The sequence below is a fragment of the Sarcophilus harrisii genome, chromosome 1, assembly GCF_902635505.1.
Source record: "Sarcophilus harrisii chromosome 1, mSarHar1.11, whole genome shotgun sequence".
In the NCBI taxonomy this organism is placed as follows: domain Eukaryota; kingdom Metazoa; phylum Chordata; class Mammalia; order Dasyuromorphia; family Dasyuridae; genus Sarcophilus; species Sarcophilus harrisii.
Window position 1 is genome coordinate 235734807 of NC_045426.1, and position 18695 is coordinate 235753501.

An 18695-nucleotide genomic window follows, 5' to 3' on the forward strand; every position below is an offset into this window, starting at 1 on the left:
TTTTAAAATTTCTTCTAGGTGAGCCTTGTGTCATGGGAACCAGGTTATATCACCTTTTGGGGCTTCATCTGAAGAAGATCTGCTTTTAGTCTACTTTGGGGTTTGAAATCGGCTCTTCTCTTTCACCATAAAAACTGTCTATTGTCAAAGTTCTCTTTGATTTTTTACTCATTAAAAAAAGCTAAGGTCTGCTTTTAGGGCAGGGGAGGTTTTCAAAGCTTTTTCCTATAATGAGCAGCTTCCTCTATAAATAGCTGTGGCTGCACTAGGTCTGTGCTGACCCTCATAGTGCTGGCTGAACATGGCCAGGTCCCATGAGATTCTGGAATTTCAGGGTTCACTATGTACCTTTTGTGTTTCTGTTGGATGTTTTATAACTTCTCTGCTGATCTACTGGCTTGGAACCAGGGCAGAATAGACAACACTGCTGCTGTAGATTCCTTCCTGTAGATTCTCCACCATGCTCTAAACTGATTTTGGAGTGACAGAACTCACAAATATCTGGGGTACAACACATTCCCAGAAGAAGATACCTTGGAAGAACTACAAAACAGATCTGTTTCAAATGCGCAGAGGGACAGTCTGGCAAGCCCAAACTGTAGCACAGGGACCCTGGGGCAAGGAGTTGAGGCAGGCAGTCAGAACATTTCAGCTTTTACACACTGGGGAATCTTCTGTGAGGCTCTTAGGCTACTCTTTCCTAGTTGCAAGCAAGTATTAGAAGGTTTTATTTAAAACACCCCAAAATGAAAACAAAAGATAAATTGTAAGCCACAGACTAGGGAAGAACTCAGCACCTGGCCACAATCATCCAGCCCCAGAATTCAATCAGAAGCATCATCCCCATGGCAAATGAAAGCCGCATCCCTTCTTTGCCTTAAGAGCAGATCTCAACCTTTAGAAAGGAACAACAAAGCAAAAAAGAACTTTGACCATAGACAACTTTTATGGAGAGAGAGAACAGACCTCAAACCCTGAGGTTTTTAAAAGCTAATCAACTCTAGATGAAGTCCTGAAAGGAAATATGAGCTAGTCCCCATTTATAAGGCTTTCTTGGAAAATTTCAAAAAGGATCTTAAAAGAAAATTAGAAGAAAAATGGGGAAAGGAAATGAAATTTTTGCAAGACGGTATGGAAAAGGAAAAACAGAAATTATCTGGAGAAATCCTTAAAATAGATTTGTTGAAATGGGAAAAGCATATAACTTCCTACAAAATAGATTTGATGAAATGGAAAAAAACATATAACTCCTTATAAATTAGATATGAAAAAGATACCAACTGGTTAAAAAACAGAGTTTTTGAGATGGGAAAAAATGAAATGAAAAAAAAAGAATTCAATTGACCAAATACAAAAGGAGCTAAAAAAAAAGTAACTGAAAAAATAATAAACTAAAAATTAGAATTGAACAAATGAAAGTGAATGACTCGATAAGACTTCAAGAATCAGTCAAAGAAAACCAAAAACATGAAAAAATAGAAGAAAATATGAAATATCTTCTAGGAAAAAACAACTGAACTGGAAAATAGATCTAAGAGAGACAATATATGGATTATTGGACTTCCTGAAAGCCATGATGAAAAAACAGAACCTAGACATTATCTTCCAGGAAATCATAAAGGAAAACTGCCCTCATGTCCTAGAATCAGAAGGTAAAATATCCGTTGAAAGAATTATCTGATCACCTCTTGAAAGAGACTCTAAAAGGAAAACTCCAAGGAATATTATGGCCAAAGTTCAGAACTATCAGACCAAGGAAAACATATTGCAAGCAGCCAGAAAGAAACAATTTAAATACCGAAGAGCCACAATCAGGATTACCCAGAACATAGCAGCTTTCACCTTAAAGGACTGAAGGACCCAGAATCTGATATTCTGATAGGTAAAGGAATTTTGATTACAGCCAAGAATAAGCTTTCTAGGTAAAATGAACATCATCTTTCAGGGAAGAAGATATATTCAATGATACAGGTGAATTTCATCTTTTTTTGTATGCTTTTTTCCCCTTTTTTTGCTGAGACAATTGGGGTTAAGTGACTTGCCCAGGGTCACACAGCTAGGAAGTATTAAGTGTTTGGGGGCAAATTTGAACTCGGGTCCTCCTGACTTTAGGGCTGGTGCTAGATCTATCCATTGTGCCACCTAGCTGTCCCAATTTCATCTATTTCTGATGAAAAGACCAAAGCTGAATGAAAAATTTGATTTTCAAATACAGAACTCCAGAGAAGCATAAAAAGGTAAAAAAGAAAGAAGTCTTGAGAAGTATATTTCAGTTATGGGGTATGCTTAGAGAATAAGGGTATAATTTGATTTTATTATGATAATATGAAAAAGAAACTATAGGTGTAAAGGGGATTGTATTGGAAAAAGAGGAAAAAGGAAGTATAATAAGGAAAATTACATCTCATGAAGAGACAAAGAAGTCCTATTTTAACTGAAGGAAAGAAGGGAGGGGAAATGAACATTGTGTGAATCTTATTCTCATTAGATTTGGCTCAAAGAGACAATATCAAACATATTTAGTTTCACAGAGAAACTTGTTTCACCTTACAGATGGAAAGACAAATAGAAGAGAAAACAGAAGTAGTAGGGGAAAGGTGTAAGAATGGGGAGGGGCTCTAAAGGCAGAAGGCTGTTTGAGGGAGGCGATGATCAGAAGCAAAATACTGTGGAGGAGGAAAGGGGGAAAGGAAAGAGAAGAGCATAATTTGGAGGTAAATACAATGGCAGGAAATACAGAGTTAGTTATTTTAACTCTGAACATGAATGGCATGAACTCTCCCATAAAATGGAAATGGATAGCAAACTGGATTAAAAGTCAGAATCCTACTATATGTTGTTTACAAGAAACACATTTAAAGCAGAGTGATACATACAGAATGAATATAAAGGGAAGGAGCTAAATTTATTATGCTTCAAATGAAGTTTAAAAAAAAAGCAGTGGTAACTATGCTGATCTCAGTTGAAGTAAAAGCAAAGATAGATCTAATTAAAAGAGATAAGGAAGGAAACTATATCTTGCTAATAGGTACCATAGATATGAAGCAATGTGAATACTAAACATATATGTACCAAGTGGTTTAGCATCCAGATTCCTAGAGGAGAATTTGAGAGATTCAAGAAGGAATAGATAGCAAAACTATATTAGTGGGGGATCTCAACCTGGGTTTTTCACAGCTAGATAAATGTAAACACAAAATCAATAAGAAAAAAAGTTAAGGAGGTAAACAGAATGTTAGAAAAGCTAGGTATGAGAGATCTTTGGAAAAAACTGAACAAAAACACAAAGGAGTACACTTTTTTTCTTGGCGATTCATGGAACCTAAATATTAGGGCATAAAAACCTCAAAATCAAATGCAGAGAAGCAGAAATAGAAAATGCATATTTTAATATCATGATACAATAAAAATCAAATCCAATAAAGGGTCAAGGGAAAATAGACCAAAACTTCATTCGAAACTAAATAATCTAATCCTTAAGAATGAATGGGTAAAATAACAAATCATAGACACAATCAATACCTTGATCCAAGAGAATGACAATAATGAGATAATATACCAAAATTTCTGGAATGCAGTCAAAGCAGTAATAAAGGGAAATTTCATATCTCTAGATGCTTACTTATGTAAAATAGAGAAAAAGAAGGTAAGTGAATTGGGCTTACAACTAAAAAAGTTAGAAAAAGAACAAATTAAAAACCCTCAAATACAAATTCAAATTCTGAAAATAAAAGGGAAGATTAATAAAACTGTAAATAAGAAAACTATTGAATTAATAAATAAAATTAAGAGTTGGTTTTAAGAAAAAACCCAACAAAGGAAAAAAAAGAAAATAAAATTGTTAGTCTCAAAAATGATACCGAAGAACTTTCCATCAATGAAAAGGAAATTAGAACAATAATTAGTGTTAGGGTATGGGACCCTGCTAAGTGGGAGTACAGAGGACACCTCAACATTTGGTGTACAATAAGTTTTCTTTCAAGTTGGAGAAATGTCCTTGTTGAGCAAGGAACATTTATGTATGACATGGGAAAGGGATCAGTCTGAGGGTCATAGAGCAAGTGTTCATAAGTAGGGATGCCTTGACAGGGCCTCTTACCTGTAAGTGGGTTGCTGGAATAGCTGGATTGGCTCTCCTCCCATTGAAAATACCATGCCTATGCAAAACCCATGAAATGCTTCTTTGAATGGTGAAAATGGTGATTAGAATTGTCTACTATTCATATGCTGATCGCACTTGCAAAAATGTACATCAACAAGGCTTTATGGCATAATAAACTGGAGCTCTTTTCACACTCAATGAGTCTCCCACCTCATCCATCTTGCCTCTGAAATCAAAGGGCTCATATACTTTGACCTCTCAATCAAGACAGACACAATAAATTAAGAGTTATTTTACCCAACTACATGACAATAAATTTGATAATCTAAGTGAAAAGAGGGATATCTACAAAAATATAGATTGCCCAGATTAACAGAAAAGGAAATAAATTATTTAAATAGTGTCACTTTAGAAAAAGAAATAGAACAAGCTATTAATCAACTCCCTAAGAAAAATCTCCAGGACCAGATGGATTTACATGTGAATTCTATCAAACATGTAAAAAACAATTAATTCCAATTCTGTATAAACTATTTGAAAAAATTGGGAAAGAAGGACTCTTTCCAAATTCATATTATGACACAGATATGGTATTGATACCTAAACCAGGTAGAATGAAAACAGAGAAAGAAAATTATAGACCAATTTTCCTAGTGAATATTGATGCAAAAATGATAAATAAAATATTAGCAAAGAGATTACAGAAAGTTATCCCCAGGATATTACACTATGACCAAGTAGGATTTATATCAGGAATGCAGAGCTGGTTCAATATTAGGAAAATTATTAACATAATTGACTATATCAGTAACCAAACTAACAAAAAACATATGGTTACCTCAGTAGATGCAGAAAAAGCATTTGATAAAATCCAACACCCATTCCTATTAAAAACACTAAAGAGTTTAGGAATGAATGGACTTTTCCTAAAAATGATCAGTAGCATCTATTTAAAACCATCACCAAGCATCATATGTAATGGGGACAAACTAGAACCATTCCCAATAAGATCAGGAGTGAAACAAGGCTATCACTATCACCATTACTATTCAATATTGTATTAGAAATGTTAGCTTTGGCAATAAGAGAAGAAAAAGCAATTAAAGGAATTAGAGTATGTAATGAGGAAAACAATTTATCATTCTTTGCAGACGATATAATGATATTCTTACAGAACCCTACAGAATCAACTGAAAAACTAATAGAAACAATTCACAACTTTAACAAAGTTGTAGAATACAAAATAAATCCACCTAAATCATCATCATTTTATACATTGCCCACAAAGTTCAGCAGCAAGAGATACAAAAAGAAATTCCATTTAACATAACTGTCAATAGGATAAAATATTTGAGAATTTATCTGTCAAGGGAAAGTCAGTAACTATATAAACGCAAAGAAAATACTTTCCACAAAAATAAAGTCAGATCTAATAAATTGGAAAAATATCAAGTGCTTATGGGTAGGCTGAGCGAATATAATAAAAATGACAATACTACCTAAATTAATCTACTTATTCAGTGCCATACCAATCAAACTCCCAAAAATTATTTTTCAGATCTAGGAAAAATAAAAAACAAAGTTCATATGGTAGAACAAAATGTCAAAAATTTCAAGGGAATTAATGAAAAAAATGCAAATGAAGGTGGCTTAGCTGTGCCAGACCTAAAACTATATATTGATGATGGTCATCAAAACGACTTTGTACTGTCTAAGAAATAGAGTAGTCAATTAGTAGAATAGGTTAGGTTCACAGAACAAAATAGTCAATAACTTTAGGAATCTAATGTTTGATAAACCCAAAGGCCCCGGCTTTTGGGATAATTATTTGCAAAAACTGCTGGCAAAATTGGAAACTACTGTTGCAGAAACTAGGCATTGAGCCACACCTAATACCATATACCAAGATAAGGTCAAAATGGGTTAATAATTTAGACATAAAGAGTGATATTATAAGCAAATTAGAAGAACATAATGTAGTTTAACTCTCAGTTCTGTGGAGAAGGAAGGAATCTGTCACCAAAGAAGAACTTGGACTCATAATTGCACACCAAATAGATAAGTTTGATTACATTAAGCTAAAAAGATTTTGTAGAAACAAAATGAATACAGACAAGATTAAAAGGGACGCCTTAAATTGGGTACACTTTTACATTTAAGGATTCTGATAAAGGCCTCATTTCTAAAATATATAGAAAATTTGGCCTAATTTATAATACTTCAAACCATTCTCCAATTTATAAATGGTAAAAGGACATGAACAGACAATTTTCAGATGAAGAAATTAAAGCCATTTTTAGTCATGAAAAGGTGCTCTAAATCATTATTGATCAGAGAAAAGCAAATCAAGACAATTCTAACCTACCACTATACCCCTGTCAGATTGCCTAAGATGACAGGAAAAGGTAATGATGAAAGTTGGAGCCAGGGATGTGGGAAAACTGAGACACTGATACATTGTTTATAGAACTGTGAATGGATCCAGCCATTCTGGAGAGCAATTTGGAACTATGCTCAAACAGTTATCAAACTGTGCATACCTTTTGATCCAGCAGTGTTACTAATGGGCTTGTAGCCCAGAGAAATCTTAAAGGAGGGAAAGGGACCCACATATGTAAAGATGTTTGTGGAAACTGGAAACTGAGTGAATATCTATCAATTGGAGAATGGCTGAATAAGTTATGGTATATGAATGCTATGGAATATTATTGTTCTATAAGAAATGATCAGCAGGATGATTTCAGAGAGGCCTGGAGAGACGTACATGAACTGATGTTAAGTTAAATGACCAGAACTAGGAGATCATGGCAACATCAATATTATATGACGACCAGTTCTGATAGACATGGCTCTTTCCAACAAAGAGATGATTAAGACCAGTTCCAATGATCTTGTGATGGAGAGAGCCATCTACACCCAGAGAGAGGACTGTGGGAATGGAATGTGGATCACAACATAGCATTCTTACTCTTTTCATTGTTGTTTGTTAGAATTTTGTTTTCTTACTCATTTTCTTTCCTTTTTGTTCTGATTTTTGTTATGCAACACGATAATTGTATAAATATGTTTACATAAATTGGATTTAACATACATTTTAACATATACAACCTATATTGGATTGCTTGCCATCTAGGGGAGAGGGTGGGGGAAGGAGGGGAAAATTTGGAACATAAGGCTATGCAAGGGTCAATGTTGAAAATTATCTGTGCATATGTTTTGAAAATAGCTTTAAAAAAGAAAAGAAAACAACTACAAATCAGGAGTCTTCAGATCTTTCATCCCATTATCACAAAGTAATGAATGTTAGATGTACCTATTACAAGTCAGAGATAATAATAACAATAATAACAATAAGAATAGCACACATATAGTACTTACTATGTGTCAGGTACTATGCCAAGTGTTTTACAAATATCTTGTTAGATCCTTAAAACAATTATGGGAGGGAAGTGCTATTATTATCCCCAATTTATATGAAAGAAAACAGGAATAGAAAAAGTATGAATTTCCCAGGATCACATAGCTAATGTTAGAGATTGAATTTGAACTCAGGTCTTCCTTCATGTCCAGCAAACTATTCATTATATTACCTTTATATATTACTCTTTATATAAATAAATAACTAGATGATAATGGAAGCTTGGTGGCCTGGAGTTAGGAGGACTCATCTTCCTGACTTTCAATCTGCCTTCATATACTTAGTAGCTGTGTGATTTTGGATAATTTAACTTTGTTTGCTTTAGTTTCCTCATCTGTAAAATGAAGTGGAGAAGGAGATGGAAAACCACTCCATTATTTGCAAAGAAAATCCCAATTGGGGTCAAGAAGAATCAGACATGACATAAAAACCAAAAAAAATATATTTTATTGTACCTGGATGATCTCAACTTTCAGCTTTCTCCATCTCTTGCAATCCCTTTTTCCTTCAAGTTTCAGTTCAAGACCTACTTTCTGCCCAAGACAGTCCTGGATACTGTCTCCTGTTCCCCAATTGTTACTGCTTGACTTTAATGCTCCTTTTTAAAATTCTGCATTCTATGTAACTATGTAGCCACATTCTCCCTGTGGAATTAAGGATTGTTTTCCAGTATGTAAACTCCTTGAGGTCAGAGACTTTTCCACTTTTGTCTTTGTATGCTCAATGCATAAATTGGGCCTGGCATAGAGTAACAATAACTATGCATAAACATTTATTGATTAATTAATCAATTATACTGTGTAATTATCCCTTGTCCGAAGTTTGGGGAGTGTGACTAATTCAAGTACTTGGAGATCTTCAGTGTAAAGATGTCTTAGTAGGGTAAAGTGTTACTCCTCTGAAATCCCTTCATGGAGATACTAAATTGTAGCCTGAAGTAAAGGAGAGAATGAAAGATCATTACAATTCAGGTATTGTTTCTTTAGTTTAATATTTTTAACTCTGTTTTAATTACAGTGGAAATAGCATGTGGCAAAATAAATTAGCTCTAATTTTTTCCTCTTGCGATATACATATATTTCTGTTACTGGCTAGTTAGCAAGAAAGAGGTAATGACTCTAATTACATTTTTACTGTACTCATCCTATCATGTCCCTGACCTTTAATTCAATGGTTATAGAAAATTAGGTGATCTGGTGTAGTTTAGTATTACTGACATGTTCTTAACAATGGATAAGCAATATTTTGGGTTACTGCTGGGGTAATTACAAATATAGTGATAATATATGCAAATCTCATGTAAGAGGAAATTATAGGTCACCACTGTTTGTATCATGCCATTTCAGTGGTGATAAAAGAAAATGCTGTTAATTACTGGATTATTACCATGCTTAATTTTGATAATTCTAGGCTATCAAAACAGTTTTAAAACACAAATGAAATTATTTAGTTTTTCTAGCAAGATGGCAGTACTGTTCCAGAAATTTGTCCCCACAAATAGATGTCCCCACTCCTTAACCCCATTTTCTTTTTTTTTTCCCTAGTGAATTAAATTTAAATCTATTTATGAGATAAACAAGGATTATTCATGTGCCTGGGGAAGTTGAACAGTTTCCTTTCCAATGACCAACATACATATTTCATTCTTTGAAAGCTTCACTTCAGAATTATTTTGCATAAATGTTGTTCTTCTCATAGGCCTGTCTGTCTCCTGGGGAGAAATGAAATCAGAAACCACTGAAAATAAGTTGTAGCATATTGAAGGAAAAAAGAAAAAAGAATCAGGCAACTATAAACTCTTATCAGAATCACAAAGGCTAAAACTCAAATGTTAAATCCACATGGATACTTGATGTTTTCCTTATAGCTTCTTAACTGAAAGAAGACAGGATGATGGAAACCAGGCCTCCACACAAGCAAGCCTAAAGTAAGCTTCCCTGTGGTTCCAAAAAGACATCCTTGTTGATGGCTATTATTATATCATCTTTGAAAAGATTTGGGTTCTATCTGTATCATCTACTTTTTATTAGTGAAATGAAATATAGCTGATGACACTCTTTAAGAAGTTATTTAAAACAAACATAAAAATGTAGAAATACATTTGAATGATTATATACTTTATTTTTGAAGAGTTTTAGCTTTTTAAAAAATAATGTCTATACAGTATTTTTTTCTTCCTTGAGGCCTAGTGATTCAGGTTTCATTACTTCAGCTTAGTTCACTGATACCCAAATCTACAAAACCCTCTCAAATAGAGATATTTTACATAAAAAGAGAGATCATTTGATGTGTTATGTACTATGCAATGTACTTTAGTGATGAACAAAGCAAACTTATATCTAACAAGAATATCCTAAATATGAAACAAAACTGAGACACATGAAAGCAGTCTACCTGGTATATAAAACTTTAATATTTTTTTTTAAAAAAAGGTTAATGGCAAAGGTATGATAACTTTTCCAAAAAAAGTTTAACCCTTCTCTCATTCATCAAATTGTGATAGTCCAGTGACTATACATCTAATGAGTACTTTAGGTTTCAAGATCTGAGGCAATACCATCTCCCAAACTGTCAATGTTGAATGCTAAAGTGTATCTAATAGCCTGAAATTACATATAGATGCTTTCTTCCTTTACCTCATTTTTCTAATAAGTATTTTTAAAATATCATATCTGCAATCTTTTCCAGAAATAATAATATTCAAACATGAAAAGATTCATGTTTATATTATGAAGTTTGAAAAATCAGTTAGATCTTGTAGGTTTGTTCTTTCTGAATTATTAATAATGTTTGCCAATTCCTGGAAAAGTGGAGCACTCTATTTCCTTATTTCCCTCTCCATTTTCTCTTAACATATAGCCTCAGTTTAACCATGCTTTACAAATGTCTAGGTCAAAAATATGGTGCTGCAGGTTGGGACAATTAAATCTGATGCTAAGTTTTTAATGTTTTATGATCAGAAATGTTCTACCCAATCTTTGCCACAGTCGAGCCATTCACAGAACACATATCGCAAAGGAATATTTGCATTTATAGGCATAGACTTCCATCATATGGTTTGGCATGCATGTTATTATGTGGATAATTATGCCTTTTCTTCCTCTTTTTCTTCCCATCATTCTTCTGGAACATAAATACATATAAATAATTATAGTAGGTTCAATTATTTCAAATGCTGTTTGGTTAAATATTAGAATTTCTAGGATATTTTAATAGATTATAAGGCCAGTAGAACAGAATATATATGAATGGAATTGACCCAAACGTTCATACTTCTCTACATCAGTGGCAATTTGGATAAACTGATAAGTAATATTTTTGTTGTAACCTTAACAAAACTTTTTGTGTTAATCATATAACCGTTTTTGTTCCTTTTTAAACTATTTTTTTTAATTTCAAGGGAAATGACACTCCAAAGAATTTATATCTATCTTATTAATAATGATCTGAAAGGCAATACAATGAAGCAGGAGACTACTAAATTATTTCTGTGAACCTGTTTTCTTAGAATGCATCTTGGCCAAGTAGGACTGTCATTACTGACACCTTTTGGCAACTAGACAGTGTGATTGCTTGAGAATTATATAATCAACTGGAAGAAATAAGATCATTATTTATACTTTGGCAAGTTTCATATCATGGCATTAAATTAGCCATGAAAATTAGTTCAGCCCACAAAACAGGAGATTGAAAGAAGTTAGGCTTTGACAATGAGTACCTGGATAGCATGAATGTCTATTTTCAAAATATCCTCACTTACTAAAACCATAAGCTTTCAGGTCAAAGAGTTCAGCTTTGTGACTTATGGAGACAGCATGATATTTCTTACCTGTTAATAAAAATCCAATAGGCTATTAAGGAATCTGGAATATTTTCAGTTAGAGGAGAGGGAGTAGAAATCTTTTTAAAGCTAATATTAATGGGAGAAAGCATTGTCAAGTTTATTCTACCTACTCTGGTAGCCCAAGTCTCCTTTTCCCCACCCCCTACTAAATACAAGACTAGGCACAGTAAAGAAAAAAAAAATGATCTAAATTTTTATTTTATAGTTTTCACCTGGATTTTCAGGGAAATGTGTTAAAACATTTTTCCCCCTCTTTGGTAATCATTGTTTCCTCTGTCAACATATAAGACTCTCTCCAATCTGATTCCAATATACTTTTTCTAACATTAACTTTCACTAGTATTCTGTATAATCTCTATATTGCATTCCATTTCATCATCTCACTTTCTTATTCTATGTTCTCTTTCTTTGTGTCTTTGCTCACCCAGTTGCTCATGCTTGAAGTGGTGAGTCTTCCTCCTTTTCTCGATTTACCTGTTTAAATGCATTTCCATTTTCAAGGCCAAATACAGGCATTTATCTCTTCCATGGATACTTTTAAATCTTTCTCCCTAAAAGGGATCTCTTCTGCTTTAAATTTCTCACAGCACTTTGAATCTAACCTTTGTATGTAACAAACTGTGCTTCACATTGCTTTATTTGTGAACATATTTCCTCCCTCTATGAAGTGCCTGTCTTGCTTTGGAGAGGGGGAACATAAACAGATGCTGATTCAGAGTTCAAGAGTTGATAATGTGTTTTGAACTTGACCTTGTTTTTGGAGATTTCTGGAAGATAGACGGTATAAAGAGGAAGTTCATGAATTTGTTCTCCATTTGGGGACCATGTGGGCAGGCCACTGTCAAGCAGAATGCCAGGTTTCCAGGTGCATGCTCCCCTGTTCTTTCTTCCTGAAATTTGACTGGCTGCAGCAGCTACTGTTACTAAAATTACTGCTGCTACTCCTGCAACTCGGGACTAAGAGGCTGGGTATATGGCTGAAGATGGAAGCAAGCCCTAGGAGAATAAAATTTAACTTAATAAATTTTGATAAAATTTAATTGCCTCTCTGAATAGTCTTCCCTTTTCTTTGTCTCTGTATAAAGAGAAACTTCCTAATAATCACCTAACTTGGTTGAGCTTTTCCTTTCCTTTTTTTCAGGGAAGGAAGATGAGGTTAAACCAAGAAGCTGATTTCTACCCTTCATTTAGCATCATTTCTTATCTGAATGGTTTTCTTCCCCCTTGTTAACTGTTATTTTAGTCCTCTTTAAATAAAAAAAAAAAAACAGAAGGTTTTTAATCACTGTTATGTAATTAATTCTAGTGAGGACAGAGATTTGGGGAGAAAGAAAGAGAAACAGAGACAAAGACACACAGAAAAGATACAGAGATAGAGATAGAGAATGAGAGAGATTGTGGGAGTGGTCCAGAAGTGACTCCAGGTAGATGTCACAAATTCAGTGACAGTTCGCTAAGATAGTACTCCTAAGCCAGCATGTTTTCATAAACCAAAGAGCTTAGAAATAGAGAAGTTATTATATTATTTAAGGGAACTGACCCTTAAACCCAAAAGAGTTAGGCTCTTGAAGTGAAGATGAGCCAAGCTATAGCAAAGGGTATGTTGTAAGACATGTGTTCCCATAGCCAACTTCATAGATTCTCACTTCAGGGACTTTCTCTGCTTATAATAGTTCTTTCTTGAATCTGGAAGTGATTGGAAGAGCTTAGCTCTTTTGCCAAGCTCACATCAGCTGTGCTTCTCAAAGGCACAAAAAATTAAGCAATCTCTATCAATTAGGAAAGTCATTTGCAAGTGTATCCCTACTTACATACATCATGTATATTTTGAATTTGATTCTAGTTGCATTTTTATGGTACTTTTGACTAGGTCTTTTCGTCTTAAACATGCTGTCAGAGCACTTATCCCTTGTTAAAATGCTACACCAGTGTTAATTTTTTGCCTTTTATTCTTTACAAAAGAAAGCCTCATATTGTGGATTTCTTATAGGAGGGGATCACCTCTGGATGCAACTTTTCTTCTGCTTACCAAATTTTGCACCCAATTAGAATGGAAGCTCCTCAGCACAGAGACTGCATTTTTTATGATAAAAAGACAAGGTATCCCTAGCACTTTGAACAAATGCCTGCATATAACTAGTACCAGAAGAAATCTGGTAAAAAAAAATCTCTAAGCATTATGTAGGAAACTGAGACTCAAGGGCATTGTTAGTATTTTGTCAAGGAGACAGTAGACAGATGACTGGATGGGATATGAAGGTAAAGAATGGTTCAGGATTTGGGGCTAGCTAATTTAGTTTCTCTGGAGAAACTAAAAGAAAAAAAAAAAGAAGTTACAGTAGTGGTGAAGTGAGTATCCCAGAAAGTCAGGATGATGGGGGATGAACTTTTCATTTTTGCATCTACTGCTAAAAGAGCTGCTCCACAAGAATAAAGCTCCACACACTGACTAAAACTTTTCTAGTAGATCACAATGATATAGGCAGAGTATATGGGCAGAGAGTAGGAAGAAATAATGAAATAAGTCACTATATAGTCTGATTCTGAAGGGACAGAATCATTTGTGAACCCTAGTTATCAAAATAGACTCACTAGAATTTCATTAAAGGACTTGAGCCAAACATGATGGAAGTGGGCTGTTGATCAGAGCTACTCTTTTCAGAGGGACAAGGAATTTTGGGACCAGAAGCCAAGGTTTTTTGCTTCAGAGACAAAAAATAATTAGGAAGAGAGAATCCCCAATCAGCCAAGTAGGATTTTGCTACCACTGTATGAAATGGGCACATTTACTTTAGGGATTCTTGCCAGGATAAATAGAGCCAAAGATGTGCTGAATTCAGCTTGTACTAGTTTTCAAAAAAAATTACTAAATTACCAGGGTAAAATTTTATACCTCAGAAACCAGCAAATGGTGTAAATGAGAACTTCATGTATTGCTTTATAAATTGTCTAGACTTAAGGAAGTGATGGAGAAAAGGTTAATAATTGGGAGCAAATTCAATCTGTGATGTACGTTCTACCCCCACCCCTCCTCTCCATTCCCCCTTTCTTCTTCCAGAACTGATTTGTCAAACATTTGCTACCATGCCACTGGGTAGAGGGTGGTTTTTATAGAATCTTAAGTCATCTGGCCAGAAACTGGAAATAAAAATGGAGTTAGGAAATGGGAATTGTTCCAAAGTCCCAAGAAATGATAATATGTCTTACTTTCTTGACTGTGCTTTTAAGTCTCTAGATTTTGGTACCATGACTCAGTTGCCTTCTCATCCTGGATCTTCTCTACAAAGTTAGTGGAGAGATGTTTGTTTGTGAGCTTATTCCAGGACATGGAATTTTTGGCATGGGATCAAGCTGTAATGTTCTTCTCTAAAATATATTGTTCTCTGGGAGAAGGTTTCTTTTCAGTTCAATAATCACTTCAAATTCAGCCAGGAGTTAAAGTCCAAATCTTTTATTGTTTCCTTCAAAGTCTTATCTTCTTCACTTGGGGCTTGCCTAGTTTTTCTTAGAGACCTTCTGTAGTCTTGGTTCTGAGAACTTAAGCTGCCTTTTCTGGGTTGTGAATTTCCTAAATTGAATCCTGGCTGAGGCTCTGAGATTCTAGTGGGTTTCTGTGTCTGGCCCCGAGAGCTTCTTGCTAATATGCTGTACACTGAGTATACACCAATCATTATATCACTAGGAAACCATTATTTGTTGTAGGATTAAATTATTCCTAAACTAGATTTAATCACTGTCTCTTCAATTCTACTTACTTAGCACCTTGTAAGACTAACATCAAGCCAGTCATGTTTCATTTTCTTCTCAGAGGTTATGATTCTCTAGACCTCATGTGGATAACTTTTCCCCACTTCTTCCCATTGCCTTTTAATTTCCTTTTTATGTGTCTTTTTTCCCATTTATTGTAAACTTCTTGAGGGCAGGGAATGTCCTTCTCTTTCCTTATTTATAACAGTAAAATTCATGTCATTTATTAAGTGATAATAAACTTATTGCTAAATTACCACCAGCTTTTTGTGGATCCCTTTGGACTTGGGTTCATATGACTCCATATAACAGTGATGGTAAGGATGTGTTCTCCTGAGAGAAATACTCGACTAAAGATAATGAGACATATATTTTTGGACAAGACCAATGTGAAAATTAGTTTTGCTTGGCTAGGTATATTTGTTGCAAGGATTTTATTTTTCTTTCTTTTTTAATTTGGTGGGAGGTAGGAGGAAGAGAAAATAAGTGCTTATTAATGAAAAAAATGAAATAAATGTAAAAAAAATTGTGTAGTCTCCTATACTGGATAGTGAACACCAAGTCATAATTATATTTCTGCCATTTCATTAAACATATTGGAATAGACTAATATTGTTGCATAAATGAGGAAATAGGTTTCCTTTTATTATAATTTATTATACTATATTCTATATAATAATATGTATAATATATGAAAATATATGATAATAATAACTTATTAATAAATGTCTTATTTATTAGGAAATACCCATTATGTTTAGAATTTCCCAAGGCATGTATTATGAATGGATGGATATCAATTACCCTGGCTTGTCCAGAACTGTCACACGTGGGTTTCAGAATTGATTGAGATTAACTTCATTCTAGTCAAGGTGCTAATATAGTATTATACATGGTTAGCTGGGTCTCAGTATACTATCTTGATAGTTAATGCAACCTATGCCAAAACTTTCAGGATGATTGGGTATAATTGGAAGTAATGCCAGCACAAAGTGAATACAGAGAAGTTTAACTTTGGAGATTCTCATAGCAAAGGAATATATTATCTAAGAAAGCAACTCAGTATGAAAGCAAGTAGAATGTGTTAAAGAAAGCTATCAGGAGTTCCCTGATGTCTTCTATTTAAGAAAATTGGGAATCAAGAATGTTGAGTATCAAGAAAAAGTATAGTGAAGCTTCTCTATTACAGCTTCTCCATAAAAATCTAGAAAATATATTAACATAAATCCTGATTAGAAAATCTGAAAAACAAAACAAAATGGTCTGGTCAGGATCGTACTATATGGAATGTTTCAGAACACAGGAACTGAAGGAGGTCTAAGGGAAACGCTGAATTTCAGTGCATGGGGCAAGAATGGGTGGCATGTGGTAGATCTATTGGTCATTACCCAAGTCTAGGCTACAGATTCAGAGTGGACTTAGGAGTAAACTGTGTTTCTTGGGAGTGATGGGACTGAGAGGAGTGTTTGCAGTCACATGCTATGACCATTGAGCATATTGAGCAAGAAACAAGTTCAGAAGCAAACAATGTATCAATTTTGATCCCTGAGATAGAGCAGAGACTCAGTTCTAGTCAAGACTAAATCCTGTATTTCAATCATTAGGACAAGAATTATAGGCCAAAAGGAATCTTACAGTTGAATTAGCCTGAATTTACAGAGATTCTAACCCAAACATTTTAATTGCCCATGTCCATCAATGATTACTAGTTACTAGTGTAGATTATATTTCTTTTATTTATTTATCTCCTAGGCAAAGAAAAATGGGGAGAGGAGCTGGGAGGGGAAGGAAATAGTAAAGGGGAATTTCAGGTTAACAAATATAACTTTAAACATGAATAGGATGACCTCACTCATAAAATGGATGAAGGTAGTTGAAAGCCTTAGCAAACTGAATACAACAATATATTCTACTAATACAACAATATATTATCACAATGCAAAAAATGTTTATAGGAAACATAATTAAAATATAAAGATGCACACAGTTAAATTTAGAGAGTAAACTTTCATTATGCTTTGTTGTTCATTTATTAAACCATCTCCAACTTTTCATAACCCTGTGGGCCATATTTCTATGAGATTTTCTTGGCAAAGTTATTCTAGTCATTTGCCATTTCATTCTCCAGTGGATTAAGACAAATAGAAGTTAAATGATTTGTCCAAGGTAATACAGTTAGTAAGTGTTCAAGGTCAGATTTGAATTTAGCTTCAGGTCCAGCTTTAGATGTATTTTTTTTAAAAACAGAGATAAACATAATATGAAAGAAGATAATGGTTACAAAAAGACATTGTTACAAAGAACATATACTATATTTAAAGGGCAATATAAATCATAAAATTTTAATAATTAACAGGCACACATACATATGTGTATTATTTGTATATATGTGTATGTATCTATTTGTACACACATGGATACACACACCTCAAACAGAATATTATTGACCTTATTAAAAGAAAAGCTAATTAAAATACAGGCCTACTTTACTTTTTCTACAAAATATTCACGAGACTAAGTTAAACTAAATCAAATGTATCCTTAATGAAGATAACAAAAAGGAATAGGAAGTTTCCCAAATAATATTCAATGGAAGCCACATTTTGAGAGTCAAATAGATGTGTGTGTGTGTGTATGTATGTATGTGTGTGTGTGTGTGATTACAAAAATTGATTAGATAAAGAAAATATAATCTTTAAGATTTCCCAATATGGTATATATTATGATTTATACATAAAAATCACATGAGTTTGCACAAAAACAGAGATTAATTTGTTTGACTTTTCTGCTTATTAAAATCGATCAACAAAATAAAAAAAGAAGACATATGTTTTTTTCAGAGAGTATAGTAATCACAAGGAGGATATCCTCCACAGAATCCCAATGGAAAAGAAATTTTTTTCTAGAAGTCAAATTCTTCCTGTTGTTTGTGAACTATACTGTCTTGTTCATGAACTCTTAGAATACTATAAATCTTCCTAAATGAAATAGGTAATCTCTCAAAACTGACATTTCCAAAATAAAAAAAAATACCATTGATGAAGATAAAATTAAACTCTTATAAAGAGTTATTTTGTCCAATTATTGCCAAACTGACCATTTAAATGACATGGATGACTATTCAGTACAATATAAACTGCTAACATTAATGGAAGAGGAAATAGACTACTTAAATAGCCCTAACTTAGAAAAATAAATTGAACAAACCATTAATGAGGTCTCTAAGAAAAAATCCCCAGGAACAGATGGATTTGCAAGTAAATTCAACTAAACTTTAAGGAGGAATTAATCTCAATACTATAAAACTATTTCAAAAATTGATAAAGGATTTATTCCAGGAATATAAAACTGGTTCAATATTAGGAAAATCATCAGTATAGTTTACCATATAAATAAAAAAGTCTTGAATATCATGGCAGATAGAGGGGAAAAAAAAACTTTTGAGAAAAGAAAACATGCACCATTATTAAAAACACTAGAAGACATAGGAATAAGTGGAATCTAAAAACCAATAATTAACAAATTTCCAAATTCTCTTTCTAATAAGATCAGGTATGAAATGATATCCATTATCATCTATTATT